This window comes from Polypterus senegalus, chromosome 4 (assembly GCF_016835505.1).
Source record: "Polypterus senegalus isolate Bchr_013 chromosome 4, ASM1683550v1, whole genome shotgun sequence".
Classification (NCBI taxonomy): domain Eukaryota; kingdom Metazoa; phylum Chordata; class Cladistia; order Polypteriformes; family Polypteridae; genus Polypterus; species Polypterus senegalus.
Window position 1 is genome coordinate 75194098 of NC_053157.1, and position 21842 is coordinate 75215939.

A 21842-nucleotide genomic window follows, 5' to 3' on the forward strand; every position below is an offset into this window, starting at 1 on the left:
AATTTCATACCAGACCACCAGCAAACTGCTAAATCTTTACCTGTCTCTGAGGTAATACAAAGCGCATATGGTACCAAGCACAGGGTGCCTGAACTCTTTCCCCTTTCTCTCTAAACAGTCAGAATCCCCTGTACGTTTTTTATTGTGTTCTGTGTTTAAATAATACATTTACTGGAAACCTAACCTTTTGCAGCAATGATATTTTTCCTTTCCAAGGCTCAGGTTTGCAAAAATGAGCGACATGATAAATACAAATAGAAGGGCAATTTTAAGCACAAGACATTTACAATGAAATACACCTGCAAAATGCATAGGTTTGTGTATGTAATTACTTAATTTCAGACACTATATATACATGGATGTTTCAGCAGATCATTAGTTCTTTAGTAATTCGGTAAACATATTTGTTATATGTTAATGAGATGCATCCTTAATTGGCTCATTTAACCCTCCTATATAAAATATGTCCAATAAGGCTCTGACAGGCTGAGAAACACGTGTATAATTAATGCTCTTGTGAACTGCAAAAATAATTTTAATTTACCAACTATACAGTTGAAGAATAGAAATCAAAAGCTTATATAAGTAAAGAAAAAAATCTCATTTTAGGATTTAAATTATGTAAAAGCTGTTGTAGTATCATTCAGTGTCTTTTTACACTCACATCTTTACACCTTTGGTTACGCCTCTCATATGGTCCTTGCCTTTGTATTGCTTGGCAACTGTAATTACTGAACGTAGTAACTAAAACTGTTTGGCTTCTTTGCTAGTGTATTTAAATGACCATATTATCTTACCTCGTTTAGTCATTTATAGCTTCAGTTTCAGGGTTTGTAGCTTTTAACTTTCTTTTTGGCTTGCCATTGTACTTACTGCAATCCTTTTTATTGATTTTTTTTACTTTTTTGTTTGCTTAATCCAATCTGTGCTTATTTTTCTACCCGATTTATCTACAGAATTTTGAGCAACTTGATCAGCTTTTCCTTAAGACAGTCAATCTACGAATTCACCCTGTAATTACTTTTATATTTGGTTTGGAAACGGTGAAAACGGGAGGAGTAATAATTGGTTGAGTGTCATGTGACTGGGAAAACTGCATCGAAAAGGAAGGTGACCATGTACAAAAGCAATGTAATTTGTTTTTGAAATTCTTAATATATAGAGTCAAAAAAAAAAGTGCAGAAACTTTTTGAACGTCTCTTTTATATCTCCAGCTGCCTTTAGACATCCTGGGTTTGCTGAAGACTTCAACACATCCTTTGTCAAATATGCATGATATAACTTTTATGATTTGGGGTTTTGCTCCTTGAAGATTCCGTCTGTATATATATTTTGTACTTTTACTTTTATTATGGCTTGATCAGGATCCCATTTTTTGTTGTTCGGCTGATTGTCATTGCCATATTGTTATTAGCCAACTGTGCCCAATTGCTGGGATGTGGCTTCTGAAAGTGCAACACATAGCATTGAGTTGACTCTGCTTACGATTGGTAGTGGGCTAGTCCTGACATCTAAGTTTTTACATTTACTGTATATGTGGAAAACCTATCCATGCAATTAGCTAGTATATGCTTAGTTTAGGAATTTAGGACTTTGTGAGTTATTTTGATTTCGACTTGTGTTATGTATATTGGTTTGGGAATCTGTCAGCTCATTATCCTCTTGGCTTTGGTCTTTTCTTGTACCGAACACCATTTTCTCCTCCCATCACCTGGTCTTTGTTTAACTTTTTGCTTTCTGGCATGACAATATTCAGCTTAGCAGAACACTAACTGTGTGAATGAAGAAGGATGTGCACGTCAATATTATGGATCTTTATAGTGAACAGTAAAATAATTAAGAAAACTTTGTTGCAATATGTGATTGCAATGAATAGGTTCTCTAACAAAGTGTACTGAAACAGAGTGTCTACAATCACAACATTAAAATATATAAAGTCAGTTAAACATAATAAACATAATTGTATTGATTTGATTTTCTTATCTCAGGAATGAGGTGAGATAGTGGGCTTTAAAGGTTTGTGTTGTTACCTTTTGGAAACTGAGTTCAATACCCAACCCAGCCACTATCAGTACAGTATGCAGTTAGGATATCCTTTTTAAGTATGTATGAGTTCGTCAATTGTTTTTATCATTCCAGTACCTCTATACTAGCCATGGGGGGTTGGGGTGGTTGTTGGTGTTGAGTTTTAATGGATTCATTGCTGTGTCCGACAATGGACTGATATTCTCTCCACTTATGGTTCCTTTCCTGTACCCAGTGCTGGCCATGGTCCTGCGATGGATTACATGGGTTCTTAAAACAGATAAATTAAGTAAAAAATATCACACAGAATGTGGCATTTATTTCCAGATTTGGAAGCTTCCTTTGGATTTGTCCCCATGTACATTAAATGTCTAAATAGAAATGTCACGCATGTTCATCAGAAGGTCATCTTCCACTTTCCTCCCAGATATGTAATACCACCCAAACTGAGATGGGGTGCTGCTGCTAACTGTCTTGTCTTCTTCTTACTCCACAGTGCAATAAACCACTCAGTTTGGGCAACTGACTCCACCCCTTCTAGCCCCTGGGCCACAAAAGCACAACCACCCAGAAAGAGACATCACTACTTGTCTAAGCAACCTGAGCAGAGGTGCTCCACATATGAATAGCCATTAAAGAAGCCACTAAGAACGATTGAGCTACATTGTTACGATGGCAACATTTTTTGTTTTGTTTGAGTGCTATCATGCATTATTTTTGTTTAAAAACTTTAATTAAGTGGGGATGGACTGGTTGGAACCCCAAAGATTTACCTGCATATCAACCTGTCACTTCCTCAGATGACCACAATAAGCACTATTTCATTCCAATATATGCTCTCATTTGGAAACAGATCCTTCAGACCCTATTTAGACTAAATAACACTTCTGTTTACACCTCAACCTTAAATTTCACCAAGACTGTACGTAGATGCTGGAATATTTGAAAATCAGAGAGGCATAATTTGACTACTATGCTCTGATATAGTCTCTGTTTCCTGTGGTCATAAATTTTTAGGTTAGGTGGATTGGCGATTCTAAATTGGCCCTAGTGTGTGCTTGGTGTGTGGGTGTGTTTGTGTGTGTCCTGCGGTGGGTTGGCACCCTGCCCAGGATTGGTTCCTGCCTTGTGCCCTGTGTTGGCTGGGATTGGCTCCAGCAGACCCCCGTGACCCTGTATTCGGATTCAGCGGGTTAGAAAATGGATGGATGGATGGATAAATTTTTAGTTCATAAATTCTCTGTAAGGGTTTATATACCCTCCTACTGTTACAGAAATCCAAAGAATGTCTACTGAAAAATTATATGTTTATGTCCCTGTAGCTCCCTGGGACTAAGATACCTGTGTTCTCATAGTTTTCTTCCTGCAGTCTTTTGGAGAGTAGGAATGAGTGTGGATGAGTGAAAAAGAGGCCCTATATTAAAATTAATTTCTTTTCCAGGACTTATTTTAACTTTCTTATTGGTTCCCGAGGACAGGGTATGGCTCTGTGCAATGTGGCACTGAAACAATTAGCAGTAGCAGAAGGTAATGAATGACTAGTTCAATAAAGAATAGCCTTCCAAGTCTTTTGGAATTAACACATGGGTATATTTTTGTTTTTACATGTTGCAGTATATCTTGACAGCGCATATAATTTTTGGAAAACTGTATGAAACAGTTTAGATTCTCAATTACGGTTACTTTAATAATCGGAGTGTTTACTGTGAAAAAAAAAAACATTTTATGGCACTAAATATTCAAAAAGTGTTACTAAACAAAAATCAGTAAAGTATTTGGTGATTGCCACTATAATTTTAATGTTCCACAGACAGACTATATGTATTAACATAAAGAGATAGTTTTGGCTTTTCTAAACTTAAGATTATTTTTAAACACTTGTGCCATTCTGGTATTTTCCCTAGACAAAAGCTTTCTCAAATGTATTTAGCTATATAAAAAAAAAACATCTTCCCAAGGGGCTTGTATTTCACACCAAAAAGGTACTAGTGCAATTACAATACAAAAGCCTTAAAAACACAAAATATGTTTCATATTGTTTACATAAAAATACATTGAAAAGTAAAAGGGCTTCAGAACTAACTGCTGATATTTGAAATTGATTACTATGTAAGATCATCCAGTGCTGTGGGCTACAAAAAATACTTTCATCACAAGAGAAACACAGCAATTAATTCTTCCTCACATCATTCTCATCATAAACTGATAGAGTAAGATTTTATATCAAAAATACATTTTGGGAGATTGCACCATTGCAGCCTTACAAAACCTAACAAAGCAGGAAACCTGTAGTTTCTGATGCCTATTAGGTGGAATTTTATAAAAGACTATCAGTTAAGTTAGAGAAGATAAATCATTACCTAAAGCATTATGCCTGGTGTAAAATACTTTCTCTCTATTATAAAAAAAATCCTGGGAGAGAAAGACTAGGTAGACAAGACGTAATCTTCACGTGAAGGTCACGGAAGACACTTAAAAGACCTGTGAGACGAAAGAGATTGGCTACAGAGCGTCTTGCGGGGACCTTAAACATGAGATTCTCGCAAGACAAGCCCTACTTACAACCAATATCAAATAAGACCACGGGCAGAAAAACACTCAGTCGTGTCAAGGCTTTGAGCACACACAGATCCAGGGCTTTCAGCGCATATAAAGTGTATAAGGACAATATGTTATAGATAAAACGTTGATGACTAAGCGAAGAAGAACGGGCAGCACAGAGAAAAGAGACTCAAAAGTGTTGGAGAGAAAAAAATTCAAAAAAGAACAATCTAGGTGCAAATAAGGAAAGTAATAATCAGCCCGGAACAAGTGGAATTGAAAAAAAAGCACGTCCATTCGGGCTCAGGATTAAAAGACAAAGTAAAAGACAACGTAGAACTTCTTAAAGATGTTCAAAAACGTTGGCACGATACACATGCAGAGCAGGTTAGAGATTATGAAAGCAGTGAAATTCGAAAGGCTCAAAAAAAACGATGGCGCAATACAAATGCAGAGAAAGTTAAAGAATATGAAAGCAGTAAAATTTAGTGTCCCAGCCAGGTTGAACCTTTTTTTTTTTTTTTGAGTGACTGATTGTTTGATTGAGGGAGGGCAGAGTACAGCACAGAAGACTGACAGCGAGGTATTGATTGATGCGGTAAGGGGGGGGTGGGGTCCCGGGTCCCGGGTCCCGGGACAGGAGGAGGAGTTGGAGAGGGAGCTAGAAGGTTGTGTCTGGGGTTACAAAGTTGGTGTTCTTTTTCTTGATTTTTCAAGTAAAACTTTTGTGAGACTTTACTACGTCTGTCAGTTTTTGTTTTTTACTTCTTCTCTTTTCGAGCCAGACGCGGAGGTCACTACAGTATCAAAAAAAGATAGTAAAGATCGCATTACCACAAACAAAAGGAAATTATTACTCAAAAAAAGGAAAATTATCATCAAGGACCAGGTGTAATTGAAAAAATTGCAGAACAAAGCGGGGTCAGAAATAAAAGGCAAAGAGTAGAAAAGTAAACATCATAAAGTGCTTAAAAAACAAGTGGGCCAAACACATAGATAATGAAAACAGTGGAATTCAAAAGATAAAAAAAAAAAAATGTAAGTGCAAAACACATGCAGAGCAAGATACAGAATATGAAACCAGAAAAAACGAAAGTGTCAAAACAAAGAAAGTAAACATTGCATTAGCGCAAACAAAGAGAAATTATTACTCGGAGAAATAACAAAAAGGCAAATCGAAATTAAATATTTGGACAAAGGTGATATGTCTGAAGTATGTACATATTGTAAGGCTTTGAATTTTAAGTCAGAGAATTTTAAAAATGGGGTTTACCTCACATGTATTTATTGGTTACTTTGCAAAAAAAAATTATTAACTACTTATGATCTAGATCGTTTTGTCTGTTCTGAAATTCCAAACAGAGAAACCTATCCTGAATTAGGGTATAAAGTCATTAAACACATGTCTCACGGACCCCATTTAAAAGATTCAGCATGGTGAGACTCGATAGATTCCAAATATTGTTTTTAAAGAAGTTCTGAAATAAAAGTGAAACTAATGAAATAACAACAATTCAAAGAAAAAAAATCTTAAAAGTGTGTATCTGGAAAACCAAACACAGGCGAGCGAAGCGAGCAGGGGCAAAGCCCCCTAGTTGTTCCAAATAGATTATTCCAAATATTTCATCCTATAGACCTATTTCCCTACTGATGAATGATGTTAAGATCCTAGGAAAAGGAATACAGAAACATCTCCGTTATATACTATTACAAAATCAAAGTGGATTTTGTTCTGCCATGATGTTATAATTGTTATGGTACGGCCAGGATTTGCTTCCTGGCTCATGTTTAATAATATTTTATATTATTTATTTTTGTGCCTTCTTTGCTTGTTTTGAAGTATTATTTTCATGTGTCTATTGGAATTATGTATTTTTAATAATATGTATTGGTCTTCTATGATATTTTATGTTTCTTGTGCTTTCTGAGGGGAACTCTCAGTCTTTATATTCTGTACCACTCAGTGGTTTATTCTCGGCGAGTTCTATGCTATCATGAGTATTTGTTTTCCAAATTCTGGATTTTTGCTTATATTTTGTTGGTTTTTATATTGGTTTTTCATATTAGAACTTGTTCACCTTGGATTCCCTTTTGAAGTCCTTATGCCTTAATTTGTTTTTTGCCATTCATTTGTTTTTCTTTTTAGCTTATTTAAATAAATTCATAAATTCTTCTTTTATATAGTTTCTTTGTGGACTTCTTTCTTAAGCTAAAGGTTTTCATTATGATTTTCTTATCCCTTGAAGGGCATTTTGATATACGTTAGAGTCTGCCTGTGGTGTTGGAAGGTGAAGCTGCTTAAGATGAGGCCTGTTTTAGGTAGACTAGGGAAGATCTTGACTTGGTTTTGCGGGTCTTTTATATCCTCACACCATTTATCTATTTTCAGTATTGCATCTTTGCAAAAATGACATGGCAGTAAATAGGACGAGAAAAAATGAGAAAAGATCTGGGACCTCAAGCATAACGCCTTGCATAGAATTCACACTAAACATGGCATACGGACAAAAGCGGAAGTGTTCATACTCACAAAAATATCCAGATGCATTAATCTGTGTGTTTGTCAATTTCCACGTTTTTCCACTCCATAAATCCTGGTCAGCGTGAAAATTAACGCACGTTCACGCGCCTGCTGCCACTCTCCAAACTCCTCCCAGAATTATGCCTCTTTGAATATGCAGATCAATATAAATAGCCATTAAGCTCAGTGTTCTGTGAAAAGGCAATGGCAAAAGCACAGGGGGAAGTAGAAGAATTTCAGTGAATACCAAGTGGAGGCAAGGAAAAGCATACTATTTGTTGGTTTAAACAGTGGTATAAACAACAAAAGGAAGTTGATCTTGTGACATAGAGTGTCGGAGAAACTCGAAAGCTCAAGTTCGCAAAGTCGCAAAGTGCCTGAAATAAAAAAGAAGTCAGATGTTAAAGTTGCTGTGAAAAGGCGAGTCATAGCCCAACATCTGAGTGTCATATGAAAGCTTATTCGAGTATGGAGAAAAGAAAAAAAATAGGGACACAGTGAGAAAAAAGCTTGAAATATCAACTTTAATCTCGAAATTTCCACTTTATTCATGTAGTTTATTTTGTCATTAAAGTAGAACATCATAAACTTCATCTTTAAATTGTTTAATTTACTAGTTTCTCAAATACCATCGTATCTAAAGTAGCACGTTAAATTCTTTGTTCTGTATATGTTCTATGCGCTGTATGTGTGTGAATCACTACGTGCTTCTTAAATGGGCTTTCTATTTCCTCCGATAGGACACGGGATCCATTACATTTGTGATATTACAGCTCTCTGAATAATTAAAATACCAAGATGTATACTTGATATCATTTTCATGATGATAGGAGTTAAAGCATGTTATTAAACATGGGAGCACAGTGGCACAGTGATAGTGACGAGCTGGCGCCTTGTCCAGAGATTGTTCCTGCCTCCTGCAAGATGCTTGCTGCACTGTGCGCGAACTTTGATGAAATAATTTATTGCAGCAGTACTGTCTCTTTCAAATATACTATCCAACCCAATTCCTGTCCTTCCATTTCTTTCTCCAAGTAACCAATCGCCACACAATCAGCTCTGTAATAGATGTTAAGCCCTCTGTAAGATCAGAACGCAGATTCTTCAAAACTCTTAAGGAACATTGAAATATCTTCGTAGGACATGTTTAATTATTCTATCCATCTATCCTTCCAGTGTCGCACCAGCCCCAGCAAGAATAAAGTGCGAGGCAGGAACAATCCCTGAATTAGCTAGTGCTGCGACACTGTGTCCTCACATGTTTTATTATATAGATTATTTAAATGATGTTAACATTTTATCTATATAATGTAATAAACATATTTTTCTACATTTCACCTTAAAAATTATATCGTCATCATATGTAAATACATGCTTTATAAAGTGGCTCAGGTTGTGCAATATTATAACTGTAGTGCAAGTTTACAGTGAGGTAATTGTACTAATAAGTACAAACAGTTCTACAAGGAGCATTTGATGGACTGATTGAGTGCATTTATAGTTCTTGGGATGAAACTGTTTCTGAACCCCGAGTACAGGAAAGGCTCTGAAGCATTTGCCGTATGAGCGTAGTTCAATAGACAGCATGGCTGAGGCAGCGTGTGCTTGATGCTGTATACTGATAATTCTCTTTCCGATCAGCTGCTGTAGAGTTGTGATTCCACACTCAGATACAGTGATATAAATACTCTTGAGTGGTGCATTGAGAGGAACAACGCTAAAGCAGCTATGGTATTTGAAATAGGACCATTATATTGTTACAGGTTAATTACAATCAGATGCCTTAAACTAATAAACAATACGCAGTTAATTTCAGTGTATATGATGAAGCCACATCAGGGATGTGGACCTAAAAAAGAGAAGGAAACCACACTGGAACAAAAGCACTGCTTTGACGCTGGGTGCCACCAGTTTGCAAAACCAAGCAGTGAACTTGCGTATGCCAGGGTTTGAGCTACCATGAAAATGTGCATGGCTTTACACCAAGTTTTGGTTTTATACTTCGCAATTTGACCATGGAAACGGGAGTATGTAACATTTTTGTGCGTACGCACTGTTTATACATGAGCCCTTTGGAGAGAAACACATGCAAAAGGGAAAAATTAAGATAATTGGGAAGTCCTACTGACTGGTAACAAAACAAGGTCAAACAAAGGAGAGAAAATCAAAAAATGCTGCAAAAAAGTCAGTAACTGATAATTGAAAACAAAGCTTTTGTTTACAAATATTCTTTGAAAACTCTCCACAATCTAGGATGTCATTTGTACTATGATGTCGGGTTTCATGCTGTCACCATGCATGATCAGTAGAAGCTGTGCCCCTAATAAATGACCTTTGTGTTCTGACAACAGCATCACCAAAGCGCAGTGCCCTACACACAACAATAGCTTCACAGTACAGTCGGCCCTCGTTTATCACAGTTAATCAGTTCCAGACTCTACCGTGATAAATGAATTTCCGCAAAGTAGGATTCTTTATTTATAAATCGAATATTTTCGCAGTTAGAGCATAGAACACCTGTTTACGACCTTTTAAATACGTTTTTTTAACATTATTAAAACCCTCTAGACATGAAATAACACCCTTTAGTCACCATTACACTTATATTACCCAATATATTAGACAAAATAAGAAAAAAAAAAGACAGATGGTACAAATATCATATCACCAGGAATCCCTCCTCGATCGTCGGGGGTTGTGTTCCAGAACCCCTCACAAAAGGTGAAAATCCGCAAAGTAAAAACCATACGTTTATATTGTTATTTTTATATTATCACGCTTAGGTCACAGATTTGCACAGAAACACAGGAGGTTGTAGAGACAGTGACTTTAAAACACTGCAAACAAACATTTGTCTCTTTTTCAAAAGTTTAAACTGTGCTCCATGACAAGGCAGAGATGAAGGTTCCGTCTCACAATTAAAAGAATGCAAACATATCTTCCTCTTCAAAGGAGTGCGCGTCAGGAGCAGAGAATGTCAGAGAGAGAGAGAGAAAAGCAAACAATCAAAAATCAATAGGTGCTTTTCAGGCTTTTAAGTATGCAAAGCACCGCCTGACAAAGCAGCTGCAAGGAAGGAAGCAATGTGAAGGTAGTCTTTCAGCATTTTTTAGAGGAGTGTCCGTATCCTCTAGGCCAGTGTGCGAACAGCCCCTCTGCTCACACCCCTTCCGTCTGGAGCAGAGAATGTCAGAGAGAGACAGAAAGAGAAGCAAACAATCAAAAATCAATACGTGCTGCTCAGGCTTTTAAGTATGCGAAGCACCGTGTGGGAAGCATCTCGTATATCATTGAAGAGTTTTATTTAATACATAATACGTACTGTGATTGGGTAGCTTCTCAGCCATCTGCCAATAGCGTCCCTTGTATGAAATCAACTGGGCAAACCAACTGAGGAAGCATATACCATAAATTAAAAGACCCATTGCCCGCAGAAATCTGTGAACCAGCGAAAATTCCGTGAAATATATTTAGATATGCTTATATATAAAATCCACGATGGAGTGAAGCCGCGAAATATAGCGAGGGATCACTGCATAACCAAAAAAAAAGTGAATAAATAAATGAGTTTTTGATTTACTTATCTTCAGCAACCTTCTAAATTAGTGGAAAAGAAATTATTTGCATAGAAATACATCTTTCATTTTTCAAACAATCACAACAAATTTGTTGAAGACAAATATCTGACATTAAACCCTTAATGACTGTTTAGTGAAATATATACATTTTCAATACCTGAGCTCCCGGAGGCCTCACACTTTGTGGATGCAAAAGGATTTTTTAGTTTCATAGAGTTGAATAAAGATTTCTGATCACACTGTATTGCACAAATTTGGACCCAACATATAAGAATAAAATAAATTATTATACTCCAGCCTAGAATTCCTCCTAATAAACAGTAGAAATTTTACCAATGTGGAAAAAACAGAGCAGTTAAATTTCACAAGTGCTTTTCTCACTTGCTATCATGCCCTGGCTGTCTGCCTTCTCAGAAAGCCATAGACTAAGGAGATTACAAGGAAAGGGCTTGAACAAAAAGTATCTTAAGTGTCATAAATTCACCTCCACAATGTAGCATAGCACATCTTGTCACTTTAAAGTGGACATTTCAGTTTTAACTAGAACCCCACCAATTTCATTTGTAAGCCCCTTGGAAGGATTCTTTGTTATAATAAACTATTGAAAAAAATCACCTTAACCTTATCAAAGCAAGTGTCTGGGTAAATGTCATCATGATTATATTATGAAAAAATGCAGTAACAAAGAAGGTATCAAACTTATTCTTTAATCAATTATATGTGTATTCTTCTTTGCGTATCCTTTTTTAAAATAAGCATTTCACAAAAAATATTTTTGTTGTTAGCATAGGTAAGATGCTTAGCCAGTCCAATAGCACACTATTATTTTTACATGAAATGTAATGTTTTCTTGCCATTTTTGGGCTGTTTGTATTTTAATGAATTTGATTTTCCCATTGTGCAAAAATATTGCATTTGCACTAACAGAAATTAATTTAATTGCAAGTACTCTGCCAAGACTACCTACTGCTAATAGATTATTTGTACTGTTTTATGGTGGATTTTAAAGGAACCACAAAGTGTCTGGGTCAGAGTTGGCAGCACTCGTTTTACCCACCCAGTCTAAATGTCTGGCGCCTGTTGACTTTGAACAGTGTTACTAGCATGCTGTCATCATAATTGCATGTGGTATTTTTACTTTCATTTTAAATGTGCCCCTTGCACAGTAGTGCATTTATTGTGCCACCTGCACAGTAGTGCATCTGTGCAAATCACTTCTAGAGAAACGGTTGATTATTTAAAAAAAATATTTTACCAAATTCCCAGAATCTGTTAAACTGTTTTAAATTCTTCCTTTGCTAATACCATGTGTTTCAGAATATTAGCTAAGCCTATAATGACTGATGCTTCAGTGCCCATGTAAGGACTATTCTAAATATGCCAGGGAGAGGCTACATTAACCTGTTTACTTATCCCTCTTAGCCCAAGCAGTTTTAAGAGTGTAGCTGTGAACATCAAGTTTCTGAAGAATAGTTGTCAAGCACACATCTAATAGAAAAATAGGTGAAATTTGATATGTTGGGATGATATGTCGGGTACGTTGACAGCAATGATCCTTTCTTTTTGTGTCTTTTCTGTGTTTTACTAGCAAGCAACATATGTAAGTTAGCTATCAGGCATATTATGTTAAATATGATATCAAGATGAATAATATTTGGCTTTGTTAATATGTTAATTTGTTTTTGGTATGCTGTTTCCACACCTTCTTCTGGCACACTCACCTTCTCTTCAGTTGTGTTATTTTAATATGCAGGAAGTTCCCCACATTTTGTTATTAGTCAAATTGTTTTAATATCTGGATTTGCATTTTAGGATATTCATGACATAAGATTTTAACATTAAACAGAAAGTGGAGCTCTTATTTTTCCAGTCATCGTGGGTGAGGCTCATGCCTCAAAAGTGAAGAATGCCTTAGAGATTTGGAAATACTGAATCACAGAATAACGTTTTGTAAGTGTGGCGGAAATATATAACAGCTTACATTAAAAACAGCATGGACTGAAAGCTGTTTGGAACATACTATGCCAAAGGAAGGAGCCAGTAATTTAAAATACAGAGAGTTCTTCTGTTTTGCTACTAGAATCTGTATAGTCGTTCCTTTCTTTCTTTTTTTATAATAGAGTAAGTAAAATAAGGGACAGTTGAATCCTGGATGAAAGTCTTGTCAGGTGAAATATAAAACATCTGCTAATTAGGAAAGTAGTGCTATTGTTTTCTGGGGCTGTTAAGCAGTTAGTAGCATAAATCACAGGGGGGAAGTGATAACAGTTCTTATTTATCTCAGTTCTTATTTATCAAATCGATTGCAGTATGTACAGAAATGTGCTGACAGTACTCCATCATTATACACAGAAGTTGAATATGGTGTCCCGCAGGGCTCAGTACTGGGACCTTTACTGTTTTCACTTTACATGCTTCCACTGGGATCTCTCATTAGGAAACATAATGTTAATTTTCACTCGTATGCAGATGACACCCAGTTATACCTTTCATTTAAATCAAATGAAGTTTCTCCGATGTTGTCTTTAATTAGTTGTGTTAGTGAATTAAAGGAATGGATGAATGAGAACTACTTGTCTTTAAATACAGATAAAACAGAGATGTTAATTGTTGGAGGGAATGACGCTGATCACAGCAATATTTTGTCGTCATTTAACTCAGTTGGAATCCCAATTAATTTTACTGAATCAGCCCGCAATCTAGGAGTTATCTTTGACTCTAGCATGTCATTTAAAGCGCATATTACAAAGTCGTCCAAAACCTGTTTTTCCATCTTAAAAATATTAGGAAATTAAGGCGCTTTCTAAATAAACAGGATTGTGAGAAATTAATTCATGCATTTATCTCTAGTAGGATTGACTACTGCAATGCGGTGTTCACTGGCTGTTCAAACTGTTCTCTATACAGCCTCCAGTTAATCCAAAATGCCGCTGCAAGAATTATTACAAGAACAAGAAAATATGAACACATAACCCCAGTTCTTAAATCTTTACACTGGCTCCCAGTTAAATTTAGGGCAGATTTCAAAATCCTCCTTTTAACATATAAAGCATTAAACGGCCAAGGTCCGGCTTACTTGTCTGAACTTATCATGACTTACAAACCTGAGCGCACATTAAGATCTCAAGATGCCGGTCTGCTTAGGATTCCAAGGATTAATAAAATAACAGTGGGAGGTCGAGCTTTTAGTTACAGGGCCCCTAAACTGTGGAATGGTCTTCCTGCTTCCATAAGAGATGCCCCCTCGGTCTCAGCCTTTAAATCCTGGCTGAAGACTCACTACTTCACTTTAGCATATCCTGACTAGAGCTGCTGATTAACTGTACATACTGCATCTCTGTTGTTAGTCATTAGCACTATAACATAAGTAACATGATAATTATATTTGAATACTAACCCTCACCTATTCTGTTTCTTTTCTCGGTACCCAAATGTGGCCATTGGTGCCACGCCCACCTGCCAAGTTGTTTGCCTGCCAAAGGTAAAGTCATCCCTGATGGAGGATCACAGGAATCATGGGAAAGAGGGGTCCTTTCATCGGAGCAATGTTTCAGCCGTGGCATGGCCAAATGGAGATGCAGCTAGATGGATGAGGTCTCCAGGACTCTAAAAATATCCAAACCTAATTATGTCATATCATCTACTGTTAAACCGTAATTCTAAAATTTTTATTATGCTGTCTTAAGGAATTGTTCTGTTGTGTATATTGTATTGTATTGACCCCCTACTTTTGACACCCACTGCACGCCCAACCTACCTGGAAAGGGGTCTCTCTTTGAACTGCCTTTCCCGAGGTTTCTTCCATTTTCCTACAAGGTTTTATTGGGAGTTTTTCCTTGTCTTCTCAGAGAGTCAAGGCTGGGGGGCTGTCAAAAGGCAGGGCCTGTTAAAGCCCATTGCGGCACTTCCTGTGTGATTTTGGGCTATACAAAAATAAACTGTATTGTATTGTATTGTATTGTATAACATAATTCCTTCACAAAGTTTTATCACGATTCCAAATATTTTACTATGTCACAAAAGTTTGGTAAGGTTGCTTCATTTTGGCAGCCAATAAACAGAAGCTCACTGTGTGAAAATAAACAAACAACTTGTAGACCAAGCAGGTAGCTGCATCTTTTGCTTTATTCTGCATTCTCATTTGTAAAAAGGAAAAAGAGAAGGATATGCAGTAAAACTTAGAAGTGAACATATTTAATTAGTCATGAAAAAAAATAGTTTGATTGTTCTTTGGTTGCCTTGCTTCTTTCCTCCTGCCACCATTCTTCTTCACTGTGTGCATTGTATGCCACCAAATACTCGCAGAAAAATCCCCAAGTTAATAGACAAATACTGCTAAATACTCGTAGGCAAATCCACAAGTTCATAGACACGCTGCCGCTAAATACTCGCAGGCAAATCCACAAGTTCATAGAGACGCTGCCACTAAATACTTGCAGGCATTTCCACAAGTTCATAGACACGCTTGTGCTAAATATTCGCAGGCAAATCCATAACTTAATAACAGGAATGTCTGTTAAACATCTTAGATTCACGAATACTGATTTGGGTAGTGAACACTTCAATGAATGAAACCTGTTATCTTTACAACGGTTGACAAACACGGAATGTACCTTGAACACAACACATCCTCCAAATTAGAACCTGATTGAAAGAAATAATGATAATTAAATCCTTGATGACAGCAACACTCATAACAGTGACAAAACAATTACATTGACAATCATGTTATGTTATTTTTAAAATGTTTCCTTTTCTTTTTCATAACATCTTTAACACATTATTTCTCCACTGCGATGCGCAGGTATTTTGCTGGTCTTCTATAAATGTAACAAAGACAATGGTGGGGAATTTTAGGGGAAGGAGCTGAACATTTTCAGGAAGGACTAGGACTTTTCTTGTGCTTTTTCTAATTCTTTGGTCTTCTACTTTATTCCTTTTCTAGATTAGGTTTACTTGCCTACTGAAAAATGTACATTGTCTGCAAATGTTTTTGTATTTGTTTAAGATTTACCTGAATATGTTAGTAATTAGTTTAAGCAGAAAGTGCAAAAAGCTCTGCAGCATTGTATGTCTAGAGTTTTAGGAGTGTTGCTGTGGAATGTCAAATGGTTCTTCATGTTTTTGCCTAAGAGATAAGAACTGGTTTCAATCCAAGGTATAATGCAAAAAAAAGGTAAAAACGCTTCTTTGACTCGGCAGCAGCTTTAAAACTTACAAACATTTTAAGCAATCAGTCCGTTTATAGTGCCAGCTATAATAGCGAGGACAATGTAAATAGTAAGGTGGAAAGATTTAATTCTAAAGTGAGAGCTGCTGTTGACATAGTCGCACCTGAAAAGACAGGGAAAAAATCTTCTAGCATTGTTATACCATGGAAGACCCAAAGAGTGTCTGATTTAAAGAGAACATGCCGTAGAGCTGAGCGTCAATGGAGGAAGAGTAAACTTACTATCCACCACGAAATATTAAAAGTCAAAATAACAGAATACAATAACACTGTCCGTCTTGAGAGACGCTGCTATTTCTCCAAGATTATAAATAACAATGCTAGTAATCCCAGAGTCTTATTTTCAACAATTGATCGCCTACTAAACCCAGGTAGCTCAAAGGAATGCCTCCTAAGTGCTTCCAGTGAAACCTGTGAGGCTGTCGCTGTATTTTCAATCAAAAAATTAATGATATTAGAAATAACATAGTATATCTCCCCAACACTAAGGATCCTCCTAAACCCCAGCATCCTGTTATAAACAAATTAAACTCTTTCACTAGGATAGATTTACCTGATTTAAAGAAAATAATCTCTCAATTAAAACCTCCACCTGCGCCCTTGACCCGATACCAACAAGGTTTTTCAAAGAAGTATCAGGCGTGCTAATTGATAATGTTCTGACATAGTAAATTGTCACTAGATACTGGGGTCTTCCCAGACTGTCTTAAGACTGCTGTAGTTAAACCCCTACTTAAGAAACATAATCTTGACCCTCAGCTCTTGAAAATTTTAGACCCATCTCTAACCTGCCTTCTTAAGTAAAGTTCTGGAGAAGGCAGTCATTATGCAGTTAAATGACCACCTAAATAAACATGCTATTCTTGATAAATTTCAGTCGGTTTTAGAACAAATCACAGCACAGAAACTGCACTCGTTAAAGTAGTAAATGACTTGCGGGTAAATGCAGACAGAGGCCATTTATCTGTTCTCATCCTCTTAGATCTGAGTGCTGCATTTGACACCATTGATCACAACATTCTTAGAAATCGCCTTAGTCAATGGGTGGGCCTCTCTGGCAGTGTCTTAAATTGGTTTGAATCCTACCTGACAGGGAGAAAATTTTTGTTAGTTGTGGGAATTACAACTCAAGACACATGATATCCAATATGGTGTTCCACAAGGCTCTATCCTGGGTCCGCTGTTATTCTCAATCTACATGCTCCCGTTAGGTCAGATTATCTCAGGGCACAACGTGAGCTACCACAGCTATGCTGATGACACACAGCTGTACTTATCAATAGCACCTGATGACCCTGATTCTATTGATTCACTAACACAATGTCTGACTAGTATCTCAGAATGGATGAATAGTAATTTTCTCAAGTTAAATAAAGAGAAAACTGAAATTTTAGTGATCAGCAATAATGGATACAATGAGGCTATTAGAAATAAACTGGATACATTAGGATTAAAAGTCAAGACGGAGGTAAAAAGCTTAGGGGTGATTGTTGACTGTAATCTGAATTTTAAATCACATATTAATCAGATCATTAGGACAGCATTTTTCACTTAAGAAACATAAGTAAAGTTAGACCTCTTATATCACTGAAAGATGCTGAGAAATTAGTTCACGCGTTTGTTTTCAGTCGACTAGATTACTGTAATGCACTCCTCTCAGGACTACCCAAAAAAGATATAAATCGCTTGCAACTAGTGCAGAATGCAGCTGCTAGAATCCTAACTAGGAAAAGAAAATCGAACACATTTCTCCAGTTTTAATGTCACTACACTGGTTACCTGTGTCATTCAGGATTGACTTTAAAATTCTGCTTATGGTTTATAAAGCCTTAAATAATCTCGCCCCATCTTATATATCGGAATGTCTGACACCTTATATTCCAAATCGTAACCTCAGATCCTCAAATGAGTGTCTCCTTAGAATTCCAAGAACAAAACTTAAAAGAAGTGGTGAGGCGGCCTTCTGCTGCTATGCACCTAAAATCTGGAATAGCCTGCCAATAGGAATTCGCCAGGCTGATACAGTAGAGCACTTTAAAACACTGCTGAAAACACATTACTTTAACATGGCCTTTTATAACTTCATTTTAATCGTAATTTAACTTAATCCTGATACTCTATATGTTCAATTCATCAAATAACTATTCATGGTGGCTCTAAAATCGGTACTGACCCCTACTCTCTTTTCTGTTTCTTTTTCCGGTTTTGTGGTGGTGGCCTGGCCACCTCCACCTACTCAAAGCTTCATGATGCTCCAACAATGATGGACGGATTAAAAGGCAGAAGTCTACGTGACCATCATCATCATCAAGCCCTTCCGTGAGAATCCTAAATCCAAAGAGGACTGTTTCATTTATGTTAGGTAGAATGCCCAGAGGGGACTGGGCGGTCTCATGGTCTGGAATCCCTACAGATTTTATTTTTTCTCCAGCCGCCTGGAGTTTTTTGTTTTTCTGTCCCCTGGCCATTGAACCTTACTCTTATTCGATGTTAATGTTGATTTATTTTGTTTTATAATTGTCTTTCATTTTTCTATTCTTTAATATGTAAAGCACTTTGAGCTACTGTTTGTATGAAAATGTGCTATATAAATAAATGTTGTTGTTGTTGTTGTTGCAGAATTCAGAGCCACTCCTTACATGCAGATTACGCACTGTGCATGATGCCCATGATCTGAGGACCAATCAACCTTTGCGATTCAGGAGCTGTACTGGACAGCCAATTGGATGTGTCGCTTGGTTTACTTGACTTGAGTCAGATAACTCCTCCCACAACCCTAATCTTAAACATAGTGTAACCAGGGGATTACGCAATATTACTGAAGTATAATGTAAAGTGAAAACCTCTTCGACAGAGAGGAGGTCTAGAGGTCAGCAGCTTGACACTGTTGGGGTTATTACTGTTTCATAATTCGTCAAACTAGTTTTGTTGACAGGCATCTGTTGTGATAATTTTCTATTAACAAACAGAGAAATGGCTTCAAGTCAACACCAGTCAGGATTACAGAAATTGAAAAAAAATCACGAAAAAGCATCTTGTGCTGCATTTGCACTTGTGTTTTAAACATTTAAATTTGTCCAACTTCCAGTAAGCCCACTAACATTAACAGTTTCCACTACATTAAAGCTTGCAGTTTATTGGACTAATGGAGTAGCATTATAGTTTTTTTATTGAGTGTTTAACATATATTATCTGATGTAATAGTACCTAGCTGACACATGGTTGAGGATTATTTATTACTGTCATGTAGACCTCCAAATTATCCTACTAACTTTTAAGGCTATCCACAACCTTGCCCCTCCATATCTGTCCGACCTCCTCCATGTTGCCATTCCCTCCCGTACCCTTAGGTCCTCCATCCACTTGACTGTCCCCATAGTTCGTCTTACTACTATGGGGAGCAGAGCATTCAGTTGCTCTGGTCTCCAGCTCTGGAACTCACTACCATCTGAGCTTAGAAATATTGAATCATTTTCACTTATCAAATCTAAACTTAAAATTCATTTGTTTAAGACTGCTTTTTGTCTTTGATTACAATTGCTCTGTCTGATTTTAACTTCTGTATTTTACTTTTGTTTATAATTTGTGTTTTTTCTATTGTTCGGTGTCCTTGAGTGTTTAGAAAGGCGCCTACAACCTACAAATAAATAAAATGTATTATTATTATCATTATTGTTAAGACCTCTAGATGTTATTAAAGGCTGGTAATGTTAGTCAACATATAAATTGTTGTTGCTTCGAGGACATGTTTGTAAATTTTACCATCACACAGGCACTTCTTACTTATTAGGTAGCTATTGGATTATTACATTTTGGAAAAGCACCAGGCAAGCAACTTTGATGGGCAAAAAGGGCAATTAGTTCAGATTAATAGCAACTGTTGGTTCATTTTATTGGTAACATTACTGATTTACTTTATACTTTCTTGCTATCTGCTGCCAATGGAAGGGCAAAATGGGTTTTGTTCAGGTCATAAATGTGTGTGATATATTCACATGTTCATTTTTTAAATATCTAAATATTCAGCTTCATTTATGCTCTGTATTTACTGCATTGAGTAAGTTTATTAATCACATGTAGTAGTATAAGTAGCAGTTTTTATTCAGTTATTATTACTAGTAGTATTTTGTATATTAGTAGTAGTGGTTGTTGTATTTCCTTTTGTTATCTTTAATATTATTAGTAGTAGTGGTAGTAGTAGTATTAAAATTGTTTTTGTTGTTTTATCACATAACAAGTAATACTGTTGGCTATATAACATTTTTTTAACGAATGCAGTTGTCTCATCTCAGCCAGCCAACAGCAGATTCTGATGCTGTATGCAGCATAGTAAGACCACCACTGAACTTTTGGATTGGACAAGTAACAAAGAGTAACAGCATATTGATATCCTGGAGCATTATTATTTCTTGTTAGGCCTTCATTTATAAAGAAAAAGAACTACTATATCATTCTTATTAAATACCTTTGAAGTCCAAATCTGTGAGTTGCCTTCCAGATTGCAGCAAACCTTTTAGTTTTCAGTTTTTAAGCTCATCAAGACATACTTGAGATCTTCCATGGCACAAGAATATATAAGCAGCTTTGCTGTCAACAGCATCAACTCAGACCTTGCACAGAGGCTGTTGTGTAATGACTTAATAGAGGACTTTGCTCTCAAGAAAATGTAGACATGAGCTGTTGTGATATGCAACAAAGAGACTGGAGAAACTCCTAAACATTCACTTTCATGTTCTGATTATTTTCAAAAAAGCATTTGTTATTTGACGTTAAAAGTTATAGTTAATTTTGTGATGTGTGCTTGTTTATTTATTATTAATTTATATATTTATTATTCAAATTAAAGCTGTTATAACAGATACTAATGTAGTGGATTCAGAAAGTTGGGATGCCAAGAGGATTCCACTTAGGACCCCACTTTGGCTAGGGGTGGCACTGACAGAACATCTATCATAATGCACATATAGTTTATTTAAGCAGTTATATAAGCAAGCTAAGCAAACTATTGGTCATAGAGTGTAAATATTATTATTCTTATTTTTTATGAATTATACACGTTTCAAAATTCAAAACGCAACCCATAATCTGAAGTATTGACATTAAATGTGATATCTTGTTGTGTCCCCTTCTAGTGTCCATATCCACCTCTCTCCAAAAGGAACTGCTAAGCAAGTACATAGTTGTAATTTTAATCAGTTTTGATCTGACAATCATGTTCTACAAGGAACATAGCTCTTATAGTGTAAGCCCATCTAGCTAGCGACATACTACACAACTATTCCTATGATTTTTCATTTTTTTGTCTGCGAGTATTTAGCGACAGCATCTCTATGAACTTGTGGATTTGCCTGCGAGTATTTAGCGACAGGGTGTCTATTAACTTGTGGATTTTTCTGCGAGTATTTGGCGGCAGCGTCACGAAGTTGTTTCCATCTAGCTGCATCAGAAAATGTACCACGACGTCTGACACGCCTCCTTTTTACTGTTTTCTCACAGCTTGGATTGCTGCTGTCATAATCGGTTTGAGTTTCGGTAAGTGACAGTTCTTTGATCGATGGTGATCACCTCGATAGACATGTTAATGGGGGTACGGTTGGAACGGTAAAGGAAATGGGTACGTGAACAGTAAACTATGTCTAAAATACCTACACAATAACTATAATCGTAATAAACGAGCAATAAAACAGCGGAGAAGCCGTGGATTAAATAAAAAGGCTGCAGTTATCAGCAGGGAGACATGAATACCGTGGCGAAGCAAGGAAGGGAATGAAGAGATTGGAGCGAAGGACGACCTTATATGGGCAGGCAGCCAATTACGTGGGAGGTGTGGGGATGGGGGACGCAATATAGGCAGGCAGCCAACTACGTGGGAGTCGTGGGGATGGAGGAGGACGTAACGCCACCTCACACAGCAACCGAGCTGCAGGCTATGGACGTATATATGTAC